Source organism: Notechis scutatus, chromosome 1, assembly GCF_049901735.1.
Source record: "Notechis scutatus isolate UNSWTSFEM ecotype Mainland chromosome 1, rNotScu1.2, whole genome shotgun sequence".
Taxonomy (NCBI): Eukaryota; Metazoa; Chordata; class Lepidosauria; order Squamata; family Elapidae; genus Notechis; species Notechis scutatus.
In genome coordinates, this window is record NC_142009.1 from 31,399,596 (window position 1) to 31,415,143 (window position 15,548).

At 38.9% G+C, this 15,548-nt stretch overlaps 1 protein-coding gene across 3 annotated transcripts in view; it reads left to right on the forward strand.

The window, feature by feature from the left end:
* Positions 1–15,548, forward strand: part of GATA4 (GATA binding protein 4) — a 69,579-nt gene that overhangs the window by 6,177 nt on the left and 47,854 nt on the right. The window contains exon 1 of one of the 3 annotated variants that reach the window (XM_087960473.1): positions 10,303–10,918. The exons of 1 other annotated variant lie outside the window; for it this stretch is intronic. The gene's annotated coding sequence lies outside the window, so the exon portion shown is untranslated. Of the gene's footprint in view, positions 1–10,302; positions 10,948–15,548 lie in introns of those variants that run through there. One more of the 3 variants, XM_087960470.1, reaches the window with a different exon arrangement.

Here is a 15,548-nt window from a genome sequence, read left to right on the forward strand (position 1 = left end):
GGGGGAAACTGGGGGGTGCCTTGCCTAAGACTACTTCTCTGGTCCACAGCAGAGGCAAATCAGAGACCAGACATTTCCACAACTTTTCCAGCCTTCTATAACAGCTTGTGAGGAAGCCACATTAAACTCAAGGGTGGTTTGAGAAAGGTTATCTAGGAACAGCAAAAATGTCTTACAACCAAGAGCAACTGAAACAGCTAATCTTTCTGTTTCATTTCACTTTTCATGTAAGTTTTTATTTAAATAAACTATGCATCAATCAAAGGCACTAAGGAAAATATTTTTTAAAAAAAAACCAAATTATTTTAAGATATGAACTTTTAAACAGACATATTCAAATTTCAGACCAAAAAGACATTTATGTGGATGGAGGTAATCTGTTCAGAACAGCTTTGTTAATGCAAATAAAAAGAAGTATGTAAAACATGATTAAAAAATAATAATAAAATGTAAAATATTTTGATTCATGATTTTACATGGCCACTGATCAAGGATTCGTTACTGGCAGCTGAATGTTAGACTTAACTCATAATCTTAACTATATCTGATCTCTTTTTCCAAGGTTTTGTGTGAGCTGATACCTCACCCCCACTTTTTTTTATCTGCACAACATTGTGGGATAGGCTAACTTGAGAAATACAGGCTAAATTTCAACAACATGCTAGATAAAATGGGTTTGGGTAGCTCATTAGAACTGTGTAGTGATTAAGGTTCAGAAGCAAAAAAAAAAGATGTTTTAGATTGCAGGGGACCACATGGCTTTTGCCATTATTTTTATTCGTTTTCAAATCACTGCTTAACCTTGTAGTTGATAGATTAAGTAGGTTGTGAAAACCTAATCATTGTCTCAACATGTCAAGTGAGCCAGGAATCACAATATGGTTGTTTGAGTATTCTCTATCATCTGAATATTAATAGCAGAATGCAGCAACTGTGTTTTAACAATCCAGGTTCAAGATTTTTTGTGCTGTATGAACAAAGTCCATGACTGGCTCAGAATGATTCTTGATTGGCAGGAGACATTATTTGGGGCCCTCAAATCTTAGCTTCACAAATTGGCAATTGCACATTGAATTGTAAATGAAATCCTGTTTCACAGGATGGGAAAACGGCAAAGATTCACTCACTGATTGTGTTCATGTAACAGTTAGAAAAGGTTAAAATGAAGAGATGATTTGAGATTTGTTGTAGGAGTTCCAACTATTATCTTAACATTTTGTGTGAACCAGGACATCATGTTATGTCATATTCAGGTTTATTTGTTTATATTAGCAAGTATGACACCACAGCAAGTATTTTTGTTCGCTGAGATTAATGCTTAGTGCATTGTGTAGCCTCAACCACTGCTTTTGTGCTTTTGTACATCAGTTGTTCCAATTGCATATATTTTGCATTACAAAGACTGAGTTTTGTTTCTGATTCATATAGAAATTCAATTCACCTGGGATGATCTTCAGTATGGAGCTGACCCTCTCTCATTCCCTAAATCCATATTAGTGTGGTATAATGGGTCATGTTTAGTGAAGCCTGCATTAGAGGTTAAAAAAATATACAGATGTTTTATTCTCTGTAGGTTCATTTTCTTTCTTCTTTCCTTGAGATGTGCATTATATAAAATTTGTCCTTATCTGGTGCCAACCTTTGCAACAGGACAACTATACAATGTTCATTGATCACTCAGTACAGCAAAAAGCATGTCATTGTCATAAATAGATTATATTCTTCCCACAGAAATATTTCCCTTTTAATTCCTGCTGCCTTTATTTCCTTCTCTTTTCTCTGTTGCTTTGGTTGTGTCAAATGTTAGATTGTAAAATCTTTGGGTCAGGAAAAAGTACTGTTCTGGTACTCGTGAACTAGACAGGGCTGTCAAGTTTGTTTGCTTTATTTATTTATTTAGATGGAGATTCTGCCTGACTCCAGAATGACTCTGACTAGTTGACAATATCAAGCAAACAAGATAAAAAACACAATACATTATAAATAAACAAGATAGATTCTATCCAAACAATACATTTTCCATGTACAAAGTCTCATCTAAGCGGGGTGGGGGTGGGAAAACTACCCTACCCCAAGGTCTGGGAGAAATATCTACATTTCTTGACTATACAGTATGTGAACTCTAAGCTATAGCTTTTCAGTTGTTGGGGACAGGAATTAATCAACCACTGATAGTATCTGAATATTAATAGCAGACCAGGCAGATATATGCATATTTTTATCACTTTACTCTGCATAATTTCTTCCACAGATAATAAATTTTTCAGAAAATGAAATGGTGCTTGTAATTGTCTGTCTATCTGTCTGTTTATCCATCTGTCCATTCATCCATGGTAGATCCTGGGCTAAAGGGAAAAAAAGGAAATTCGGGACTGTGCAGAATGTTGGTATAGGATTGCTAGAAGATCCACTGGGTGACTTTGGATCAGGCATTACTGTCTTGAAACAGTCATGATAGATGCTATTTTTTTCTTCCTAGCAAGTTTTAATGCAGGAGTAGGTAAGTCAAAGCTCACAAGTACACCATAGTTCATCCACTTTGCATCCCTGCCACTAAAATGTTGCTCCTTTCTATTTTGATTAAAGTAGCTGAAATGTTGCTTCATCTTACTTTTATGTTTGCCCTACAGATTTTAATGTGTTAATCCCAAAGGCTTTCTTTAAACAAACTAATTTATTACAAGAATATGAGCCATCTTACTATTATTTTTTAACAGGGAGACTAAATCAACAGTGTTGAGGCTGTGAGCCTGCACTTTACTTTCCACCGGATATAAAGGTAATAATGAGATAAAGTAAAATAAATGAAAATTACTATACCCCATCAACTATATCAAATCAATTTTTCTAGGTCTCATCTCAAGCAAACTCTGCATCCTTTTAAAATCTGGGACAAGAGCTTACATTTTCCACACATGAGAAGCCAATGCAGATGGACTCTTTTCTATTATGGAAAGAAGCTGTCCATTTAAGTGAGGAAGCAACATTCTCAGTTCTTCAGCCTTTTAGCCAAATACTCAGAAAGCACAACAATCATCTCTTTTTTATTAGGTGCAACATGTTCTTCAAGCCGCTATGCTAAAAATGATAGTTATTTTTTAATGTCTTTTGCACAAAATGCCTCCAAGACTCATAAATGTAATGTGCAAAATGAAATATAATGTTAAAAGGGACAAATATATATATTAAAGCAATGTTAGAGCCACAGTGGTACAGTGGTTAGAGTGCAGTACTGCAGGCTATTTCTGCTAACTGCCGGCTGCCTGCAATTTGGCAGTTCAAGTCTCACTGGCTCAAAGTTGAGTCAGCCTTCCATCCTTCTGAGGACCCAGATTGTTGGGGGCAATATGCTGACTCTGTAAACTGCTTAGAGAGGGTTGTAGAAGCAGCTTGAAGTGGTATATAAATCTAAGTGCTATTAAATAGATAAGCACATCTCAAGGCATGTGTAAAATAGGTGATATTAAGGATCTGATGAACCACCATCACCACCAGAGATTTTTAAAAAAGACCATTATTTGATCAGGCAAGGAGATGGAAGAAGTCCAGGATGTGGACAGTGCTGTAGAAAAAGTCCTTTGCATCATAGACCCAATTAATTGGACTTTAGAGAAAGAAAGGAAAAATGACAAGGTCCTCCACTGAAGATTTCAATTGATGGTTTATGCCCACATGAAAGCAGCTAGTTTTATAGGATGTTGAATTAAGCTCTGTTATCAGCTGTAACTCCATATTTTGAACCTCTCCCTCTGTATACATGTTTTCTTTAAGCAATTTGGGTTTAAGCTGCCATTTTACACATCTCTCCTAATAAAATTCTACTGTACTCTGTAGGGCATGTTGCTGTGGAAATGTATACCAGGGCTATATGGTTAATTATTATTTTAGTTTCCCAAACTTGTTTCTGTAGAGCATTTTGTCAACTGAAAAAGAACCAGTTACTGTATAGAAAATTAGAATGTTATCAGCTTTAAAGGGTACATGATGATGGGTTATTGTATATATATTTTAATACAGTATATAGTGTTTTTATTGCCTTATTAACCTTCAAAACTTCCTGCCACAATGACATCTCATCACATGCCCAGTTCCAAGCAAGGTCATTGAAAAATGGCTAAAACATTTTTAAAACAAAATATTCAGAAATTGTGAGGATTTTGGAGATCTAGTATACAGAGAAGTCACATAACATATGTTGTTAATTTTTAAAAAAAATTAGAAACCAACATGACCCAGTTGAATGGCATCCCCAAAGCAAGGCAACCCAGGGCAAACTGAGCAGGAAGGTATGGATTGCTAGTTGACCCTTGGACCTCAGAGTCAACAGAGGGGAGGGAGAATGCCATGGAGGATCTTGGAAGGGGCTTAATAGGCTCGCTCACAAATATGATTGATTGTCCCATGCTGCCTTTTGGGGTGGATTATCAATTCATTTCATGAATTAAAAACCAAATTGCTCTAAAAGCCCTGGCAAAATAAATTAGGAATAAAGAGGAAGCAGGAATTTTGAGGGATGCAGGAATAACAAAAATGTGGAACAAAGGCATTCAGCAGCCTGGAGATAGTTCTGGGACATCTTTGCTACATGAGTGCTTGGTTCTTTTAATGTATTTTGATTGGGAAGTCTGTTTCTATAAACTCATGTGCCTCATTCTTCCTGGAGAAAATCCAATCCCTCTTGATTGTCTCCTGCTTGGAAGTTCCAAATTCATTAAATTCATGAATAGCATGTCTGGATACTGACTCTGATGTACTCATTGACTAAGCAGATTTTATGTTTAAACCAATTATCATGGCCAAGGCCAGCCCTAGACCAAATGGCGCCCCAGCACAAAGGGTCTTTGGTAGTTCCCTCTCCATTTGTTCTGTGTTTGTACGACTTGTTTATTTAATTTCATTTGTCATCCCTTGCACAACTTTGATGTGTGCCTGATTAGTTACATGCACACTTTTGGTGATAGGCCATCGGTTTTGCACGTGTTGTGCTTCATAAAGATAATTTTAAAAGGAAAGAAAAAGAGCAATCTCAACAACCGCAAAAAATATGTTGGTGTGGCCCACTAAATAGAAAATTGAAAGCAAAAGCCAATCCCCCCCTTCCCTAAACATGATACATTCCAAATCCAGTAATCAATTTTTTTAATGAAAACCTTTGCTTTTACATATAGCCCTAATTAAAAAACAAAATTAGTCATTTGGTTAGTTAAATTGGGAGATGAGGCATTAATTTTGCAATGAAGTACTCCTAGGGAACTGTTGGACTATTCAGATCTGGGTTGCAAAAATCCAGATAATCTTAGATGGCAGCAAAGAGGTCAAAAAAAAAAATCTCTATGCAATCATCTATTGGCCATTTGGAATTTTACAGCCCAGTTCTTACCCTCCTAGAAGCCCTACTCAATGAACTGTTGACACATGTCAAATGAGTGTGTGTGTTTGATGGAAATAGTTTTGCTTACCGAGGTGAAGGCCTATTGGAATAATAAGTTAGCAAGTCAGTGAGAAAAAAAGTGAAGACTCTGCTTTCTTTTGCATGGATGCATGTATATTATTTCAGATATGGATTTGGAGATTTTTCCAAGCTTTCCTGTCTCACAAAATGGCCATTTTGTTTTAATGTATTCATCCATTTACTGCATTTGTAGAATGTCCTAATAGACTGAGACTCTGGGCTGTGTACAACAAAGCAGAAAAAAGGCTTTGTTGTACACAGAACAAATTAAAGAAAACAAGACAGAGATATGCATATCTTGATGGAAGACACACAATGGATCAATTAGGCCAAAGGCACAATAAAAAACAATATGCTAAATACTTTGCATAATGTACCTTCAGGCTGGAGGGGGGCACTTTTAGGGAGGCTGATGCCTGACCCAAATCTGATGTACTGTGTTTAAAGAGGGGAGGCTTAGTAGGCCGTCTCAAGTGTTCAGACAAGATGGCCAGAAACCATTTTGACCAGTTAACTTTACTTGTTTTCTTACAGCAACCCATGCAGCTCATTGCAAAACTACTCATTGCCAGTTGGTTCCACTCCCTTGCTGAACCAGGGCCAACTTGAAGAGATGAAATATAGCTTTATGGCTAATGGGTCCATATTTATATGTCTACGTCTTAGGGCAAAAGGTTTTCATGTTTGGTGGAATTGTAATTGAGACAAAACAATAACATGGAAGACCTACAAGGAAACACTTAGATGAGCTTCAAAAGTTGAAAGATGTGGCTATTCCATAATTCCTCAGATTTCTTGAGAAATGTTGGACTACAATTTCCATCTCCTTGACCAATGACATCAAATTTCAGAAGGCTAGTCTACTCTAATAATGCATTTTCCCTAACAAAAAACAATGAAATGAAACTATTTAGAAGTACTGAGTGATCTACAGTACACAAAGAGATTGTATTCCATCCTGGATTCCATCACTGATCATCACATCTCCTTAATGTCCTTTCTGATCAGATATATTCCATAATCTAATTTAAAAGAAAAAATATCATTGTATACAACCACCTGCAGAGAATACAAATAAATTGCCATATATGTCTTTATTTTTTCAATAGCACACAAAAGAACTTTTTGGAAATCCACAGCTTGCATCCTCTTGAATAAGGTGTCAAATAAGGTCACAAGTGGCTCCTAATTTGGTTGGGACTCTGAAAGCAACTCCAAAAATGTCATTAATTAATGTGACAGATATAGAACATTAATAAATGCATATGGAATACTCAACTTAGTTGTACAGAGGAAGCACACCTATTTTTAGAATTAAATGTAACTAATTAAATTATATTCAAGTTAGTTTTTCTTCTGCCCACACCTACTTTTTGGACCAAAATGTTCATGCTGCTCAAAGGCATCTTGTTCTTGAAGATAATCTGCTACTACAAGTGTCCTGGTGTCTATCACTAATCAGACCTAGGATGTGTGGGATCAGAGCAATGAATTAATAAGACCACCTTTTCATTAGAGACCCCCTTTTCTCTCCTCTCTCTTTTTCCTAGACCTATCAAGTTCTCCTTTTCTCTCTGTTACCACTACCCTCTGGTTGGGTTTGCATATAATCTAGGCTAATTTGTGGTTTAGTTCATTGTGCTAACTCATAAAGCTTCTGTAAGTCATGGTTTAGTTAATGAATGAATATGAACCTCTCTTCCTTTCTCTCTGTCTTCCTCTCTACCCAGTGGTTTGCCAAGCAATAGTGAGATCCCCCTCACTAAAGTTTTTCATTGACCATTTGTAAAAGTCAATGCCACAAAGCCACTGATGGCTCCAACTGAGACATGGCACTTAAGGTCTTCTTTACATTATAGTGGTCACTTACGGTGGTACCTATTATAGCCACTAGGTTTCTTGTCCCCCTAATATTTATGATTACTTTGTTTTTTATCTTTTATTTTTTGAATTTCTCTTCTTCCTTGCCTCAAAACTGACCATCTGGCATGTTGCTAAACAAAGAAATAGGCTCCAGTGCCTTCTTTATCTGAGAACGTCATTGGGCTCATATGAACCTTGGAGGCATTCAAAACAATAGTAGGTGGATGCCACCCAGTAAGTCAGACAGGAGAGTGTCCAACTATCCAGAGAAAAAGAAAGAGGTGATGCCAGAAGGCCAGTTAGTGATAAAGGTCTGTTTTGCTTGCAAGGATGGGTATCTTTCGCCTGGTGATTTTTAATGTTGTGTCTGCCTGGGAATGTATCTCACCAAATTATTTTGGAGTTGTCTTTGATACAGATATGGGACTTTTGCATCCTTGAAAATGGCTTTCTTGCAGCTGACACTCCACAGTCAGTAGGCAAACCTCCTCATGGCAGCCATTTTTTGACAATTTCCCAACATTTTAAAGTCATCCTTTGGGTCAGGATAGTTTCAATCCCACACACCAACTCTTTTCTGAATGTCATCTAAATCTCACCTCCATGTTTTGCCTGTTACCTCCTGCTTTGTAGCAGTGCCTTCCAGAAGTTGTTTATAGCTTGGGTCCAAATTGTATAGTAATTCTGTTCTATGAACAGAATTTGCATAACATGCCTGAGTTTGTTGATTATATTAAACATATTTTAAGCATTACATTTTGCAGGACAATCAGTGATGAACCAGTTTATGTTCACAGAACAGTGTCAAAACAAAAACAAAAACACTATCAGTACTCATACAGAATACTACTGTTTTGTTAGTTTTAAAAACTAGTGTTTATCTAGCAGGCAATGTATAATATTTATGGTGAGTCAGTACAAGGAGTTAAATTTGACTCACTGCTTGCAGCTTTCTCTTTATGGAAGCAGACATAATTCCTCCCCCGATTATCTCCTAATTAAAATCTCTATTTTTATGCTATTTGTATTAATGAATAAAGTGAGGTTCCAATTTGATGTTCATCAGATATTTTGGATTACAGTAAACATTCCATCATCCTTGATCCTTGATCATGATAGCTGGGCTGATTGGAATCAGAATTAAAAATGGAAGGCACCAGGTTGGAGAAGAATTTGAAGCTCTCTAACCAAGCTCTAACCAAGCTGTCTTGGGATGGCCTCCATCCAGAAGCAGAAATAAACCATGCCAACCTTGATTGACTCAAGGAAGAGGGATCAAGGTCTATTCTTCAAGTGTGGGTAGCATTGCAGCATAGAGAAATTAAATCAAGCTGACTTTGGGAATTCTGTATTCAATTTCCTTCAGTCATGTAACTTAATGATTGAATTATCACAGTGTAATATCCTGTAAATCCAAATCAATAAAATATGCCCATATTCTGTATGTCACATACATACCACAGTTTACATACTAACCTAGTTCACTTTTCAGAATATGCTCAACCTCAAAATCGTTAATTCTATTTCAGTCCAGTGTGGCACATTGTATGAATGCAATTAGTGAGTGAATCCCAGTCGCCAGAGAGTTTCCTTCCTTCTTAAGTTCTCCTTCCCATTTACAAATAGGGGAATGCAAATGGAGAGAAAGCAGAGATGGGGGGGAATGAGGGGACAGAATGCTTTCATTCTGACCTAAGGAAAGCGATTACCAAAGGGAGCTAAACTGCATGAAGCAGGATTCAGAATGTTGGCTGCAGCTGAGAAGGTGCAACTTCAAATTCTCCCCATCTAGCCTTGAAGCAGGCTAGTTGATTCTCAACAGTGGCAGTGAAGATAGGAAATTGGGGAGGCTGTACAAAAGAAGTCGAGGATCTGCCTCTTAGAGTTGCAGAAGGAATTAAATGAGAAGGAAGTTGTGGAAAGGCTACCTTCAGAGCTTTGAAGGCATATATAGAAAAAAAAAGTCATTAACTTAAAGGGAGCCCTGTATGTTATGTCATCCAATCACACTCGTCCTCTTTAATGCAGGATTTCCAAAAGCTGCTGCCCTGCCAGTGTGAAAACTCCAGCAAGGGAGAATTGACCATTGTCTTGTTAAACTGGTTCCATTACGAAACTCACGTTCTCACGTGTCTCAGAAACCCTTCACTCAAATGTGCTTTCCTTCCTTCCTTCCTTTAAATCCGGCAGTTCTATACGTCCAAACGCATTTGCAAAATTGGAGTTCGCTCCCATGCACTTCTACCCACTTGATCATTCGATCACATGGGGCGAGTTTCTCCGCAAGCAGCAAATCACCTGACCAAAACCTACACGGTGGTTTGAATTGCCCCTAAGGGCAGTGCCGTTTTGTACAGCCTGCAGCTGTCAAGTTTTTTTTTTTTTAGTAGTGGACGTTCCTGCATGGGGTGGAGGGCTTTTTCCTCTTCTCTCTTTTACCCTCCTCCAGTAAAATGAATCAGAAAGGGATTCCAAGAGGGAAATCTACATAGTGGCAGGACTCACTGCTAAAGATAGGTAACAGTACTCCCTGACGTGGAAGCAACAAAAGGTATGCACAGGATAATGAAGGGAAGGACCTCTCTTTCTGTAAGGCCTCCTACTGCATCCCTCCTCTCTTTGACACGGAGCCTACCAGTCGAAACGGACTACTGGGTCGGGATCTGGTGGCAGTGATGGTGGCAGTTGAGAAACACATCTGGAGGATACCAAATCGGGAAGGGAGGTTGGGGGAGAAATTGTTAAAGCCCTACACGTGTTGTTTGGGGGCACAAGTCGAAAGTGGGTTTCTCCCACTCTGAGTTTTCAGCTGCACCCAGTTGCCCACGAACGTGCGTACCTATGTTCTCTCTCTCTCTCTCTCTCTCTCCCTTCCTCCCTCTCTCTTTCTCTTCCTCTCTCCAGCATGCTGCGTCTGTCTATCCGTGTGAGCGTGCATGTATATGTGTATGTGTAAATGTATATATCCCCCCCACCCCCCAAGGAATGAAGCTTGGCGCCGGCTGATGGTGCAACAGATACCCTCGACCTTTTCTCCCCCCCCCCCACCGCAGTTCATCCCGTCCCCTCGCCACGTGGTGTGGAGAAGCCAGTCACCAGGGTGGAGACAAGAAAGGAAGAGTGTAGGGAAAGAGGGACGAAGCGGGGGGTGGGGGGTGGAAGAAAGAGAAAAGCCGGGGAGGGAAAGCAAAGCGTCCCATCCGTGGCTGCCCAGACTCAGAGCGTCGGCGGCGTCACCGGGAGCGAGGCGGGCCAGACAGCAGCGCACCCGCCTTATCGTGCCCGCTCCCCGGGCGGACAGGCAGGGGCTATAGAGGAAGGAGGCAAGGCGGACTCGGCTCAGCGCTCCGGGAGGCCTGGCCTGGGTGGGCGGGGGCGTTTTCGCTCCCGGCGTCTCCGTGGCCTAGAGGTGGCAGCGGGCGGACACGCGGGCAACCCAGCTGAGCCTCAGCGGCCAAAGCCGTCCGACCGATTGCTTCCCACCGTTGCGCCCGCCTCTCTCTGCTTTCTGATCGGCGCCCCTTCCAGGCTTCGGTCGGGCTCCGGCGAGGCAGCAAACCGCGAAGGAGCCAAAAGCGGCGAGCGGGGGACGTTTGAAAGCAGGTCGGTTTGGCTCTGCGGGAAAACTTGAAGTGAGTCTCGGCTCCTTTCTAGTCCCGGAACTCCAACACACCTTTGGCAGCCCTTTTCGTGGCTTGTATTCTTTCTTTGCCTTCCCGGTTCTCGGTGTTTATCCGAAGTTATTGTCCGAACAACTTTTACCCGGGAAGAAACGTCGCAAGGCGACTTTCCCCGGATCGCGAGTGGGTTTTCTTGTTCGTTTCATTACGTGCGCACCCGCTGGAGTGAAGGGAGCCCAGGTTGGAGCGAGCCACGCAGATGGGCTCGCCCAAGTTTTCCTCTCTCGTCCCCCGGTATCGCTCCTTCTTTCACTGCTGGGGTGCAGTATTCTCTTCTGGGAACAGACACGTCGAAAACAAACCTTTCCTCTACCAGCATAAGAAATCATAATGAATATAGTTTTAGAGAGAGAGAGAGAAAAAGATTGGGCGTAGCGTTCAACATCCTTTAATTCATTGAACTTGAAAACTATGACTAATAATAACTCACAAAATATGACCTTTCCCGATCGTTTTGGTAATCTTCCTAACGGGAATCCTATACTGTATTCGGGTTTTAGGTGTGTAAATCATTTTGTTTTGTTTTAATAGCGTTAGTTGCTTATGAAGCGGTGTTCACAATTCAATCCAAGGTAAAGAGGTTTTAAATTTCACCGATCTCAATTCGATTTCTATTTGCGCTAAATTGGTAAGAAGAAAGAGCGCGGAGCTTTCTTTGGCTATTATGATTATTATGATCATGATTATTCTTGTTCCTTTTCTGCCATTGATTACTTCAAATCTGCAAGATATTTTGGGATAAAACTTGCTTTTCTTTCCTGTTTATCCCAATTAAAAGGGAACCCATATACTGAGCCCCTCTCCGTTTGTTTTTTTTCCTAAGAGAATGGCGGGGGTTTCTCAGAGAAAATCTGCAGGCCCGTAGTATATTCTTTGGTTCAAAAACAACAGAATTCTGGTTTTCAAAAGGAGTTGAGAAAAGATTAGAAACGTAAAAAAACCAGAAGAGATTACAAATATAGGCCTCCCTTCAATTTTTTTATATTGCTCTTTTCAGAATGGGTGAATGTACTATGCTGCATTGTTGTTATTATTATTCTACCATGTCCTTTCTTATTCTGTTGTGATTATTTTAAAACAGTATAGGGAAGTAATATATTATTTTAACCTGAGCAGGTAAAAATTGCCGGAAATGGTGGATCTGTTTCAACTATTTATTACAGTCAGTTATTTCTATTTGCAATAGCTTCAAATATTAACACACATTTTCTCTTACTCTTCAAATGTACTTTGAAAGTACACCAATAAAATGTTTGTGCACCTTCATACAAATATTTCTAGAAAATGATGGGTGGAAATAATGCCTTTTGGTGTAATTCTGATATCTTTATGCTACTTCGATTTTACCTTTAAAATAATTAATTCTTCTCTATTTACTTATAACAAAGAGATAATGAAAATAGTGTTAAGGGTTCATATTTGCATTCTTTAGATCTATATTCTGATTTAATTGAATTCCATTATCCAGTAGAAATCACTTTCAAATCCATTAATCTTGATGGGAAGATTAATACATATTAGGTAGGAAGTAGGTAAACTGTGTGGGTGAATTGTGCCGATATATGACTATTTTGTAGAAATACATGAAAGGTGCAAATACTGCCTAAATACAACCATTTTGTTTTATAGATAATATTTTTCAAATGTTTTTCCAACTTCTCTTGAAGTTTTATAGTTTTACGCTTTATAGGTACCCCATGTGCCACTTAAGATTTGCTTGCTTATTATCAAATAATTTCACTAGAATATAACAGTAGACATGTTTTCTCAAATAACTGTGGAAAAAAAATGTAGTGATAGTAATATGTTAGTAATTGCTATCAAGGTGATTTTAAGGCAGTCAGGTTAGGTGATTTTTATTTCACTGGAAATATATTAGAAACTGCGGGGGAAGGAATACTAGCTTTTTCTAGTTTTGTCCGAGATTTCTTTCAACAGTTTTCTTTCCCACTTCTTTCATTAATTTCACCTTTTAAAATTGTCTTTCTTTCTTTCTTTCTTTCTTTCTTTCTTTCTTTCTTTCTTTCTTTCTTTCTTTCTTTCTTTCTTTCTTTTCTTTCTTTTTCTTTCTTTCTTTCTTTCTTTCTTTCTTTCTTTCTTTTTCTTTTTTTTTCTTTTCCCTCCCTCCCTCCCTCCTGGTATATGAGATAGAGACTGATGAATATGGTTTTGCTTGAGGCATTGAAGAGTGGGGTGGGAGGGGGAAAGGAGGTGGCAATCTGAATTCACACTTAAAAATCCGCAGCTGGAATATAACTCTGTCGGCAACTCCAGCCATCCACATTTCACATTTAGAAAATGCACCAATGTCCTGGTGTGTAGCCAAGAGAAAAAGTGAGAGGTTAGTAAGCCTATTCTTCAAAATAGATGCCTTTCCATGGAAATACTAGTGAGTCCTGAAGGCCTTGATTCTAGGCCTGCTTCCCGGAGAGTAAGACTCATTAAATGCAGCAGGATCACCCTCAGATTAGGCCAGCACAGGATGACAATTCACAGGATGGCTGTGTGACAATTCTTGGATAATTCTTTGTCCTGGGTCTCCTCTGCAATCCTTGATGGAAAGCACCCCTTCCCGCACACAAATGCTTGTGACGGTGAAAGAGATTTCCCAGCCTGCCCCCAACTTTAATCTCTGCTCTTTGCTTCACCTTCTAGTCTTTCCAGCTCAGGTTGCTTAAGCTGATCTGGATCTGCTGGGGTCTAGAAGAGGATGAGGAAAGGAAAGATCTGGGGAAGGATGACAATAGGCATTGGTTGAACGTGTTGCAACCTGGGGTCCCCAGAAGCAGAAGTTTTAGTAGTTTAGTTGGAAAGTGCATTGGTGCATGTAGGAGGTTGGTAGCCCCTGGATCTCACTCTAGCTTCTGTTGTTGGATGAGTAGGAATTTTGTCCAAATCTACAATGTATGCACAGCTCAGTCAGTTTCTTGATCATAGGTCCTTTTCCAAAGCCATGAGTTTGTCTTATAAAAAGGAAGTAATGAACAAAAGAGAAACTTCTGAGACTCTTTGGCACAGAATGGTCAAAGTCTGTCTGTACACATTTGATTTATAGGTCACCAGGTAGACATACTGTACTACTCTAGGTACATTTGAGTTTTTCTCTTGTACTTTCTCTCTCTTTGGTTTGATCTCAAACCCATATTATTTGTGGATTTGTACAAGACTACACTAAAGCATGATAACACATTTTATGATACAGTGTGTTGTCAGAACTCAGCTGTTGTTTTAGCATGGTTATATAAAACAGGCAATTATGTTACGCAAATATTTGCTTTAGCATAGTATGTATGTACATGCATAGTAATATGCACATACAATTTGTTTTGTTAACCTGTATATTGTATATTGTGGGAATGCAGTCCATAAGCAACAACTTATTTGCTTTAAAATAGTATTTTTAAATGGTTAAACTGGCTATAGCTGTTTTAACCATTGTTTTATATAAAACTGTCACACATTAGTGTAATTAGAAAACAGATCACAAATAGAGTTTTATGGCTGAGTGTCCAGGATAGATCAGGATGATGAGAATTGCACTTCGGTATCTCCAGAGGGCATAAATTTGGTGTGTGTGTGTGTGTGTGTGTGTGTGTGTGTGATTTAAGTTAAGAATAGACTTGAGATCTTATAGTTGTGTACTCACCAAGATTAGGGACAAATTTTTAATATCCCTGTAATGGCAGCTCTGATGGAAATGAAGTGTTGCCATTTTTTGTCTTATTTAGAAAATTCCACTTAGTGACAGTGGTGTGTGTGTGTGTGTGTGTGTGTGTACACGTGCATGCAATGTATCTTTACATGCAGAGTTAACTGATCCTTGTAAACAACACTCAATTCTTTCTGTTCTTCATCATTTACTTAGAGTAGCCACAGACCATTAAGTCCTAGGCAACAGTGTAGTCAACTGTCATGGCTATATATGTCAGTAGTGTTCTTGCCAAAATGCTAAATGCTAAAATTTTGGGGATGTGCAACTAAATGTATACTCAGCAATGCATTTTTGTGTGTGTTTTTTAAACCGGGCCAGCCTCAATTTACATTGAGACATAAACGTTTTCAAATAATTTATCAGGACAACTGGCAGGGCAAGCCTTGTTCTCATCTGGAAATGAACAAGCTTACTTTGTTCCTGCATCAACAGAAATTAGAACAGCCTTTCCCAGCCTGCTGCTCTCTAGATATGAATATTATTAACTGAATATTTTTTAAGTTGAAGTCCAATACATCTAGCAAGTTTCAAATTGGGAAAGGCTGTGTTGAAAGGCTGCATTTCCTTCTGTTGATGCAGGCACAAACATTTCTTCCTATTCTGATACTTTTAGCTGTTTATGAATTCATTTGGTGAGAACTTTTATTGATATGTTTGTGTGAAAATTAATGCTGCTATGTGTATATGTTGCAAGCATTTGCATGCAATAATTGATCCTGTAAATTATTCCTGAATATGGTTTTGCAGGAATCCAGATCATGATCACAGTCTTAGCCGCTGGAACTTATATTTATGGTGTAAATTCCTGTATTTTGAATCTCTGAGATATTTTCAAATTTTC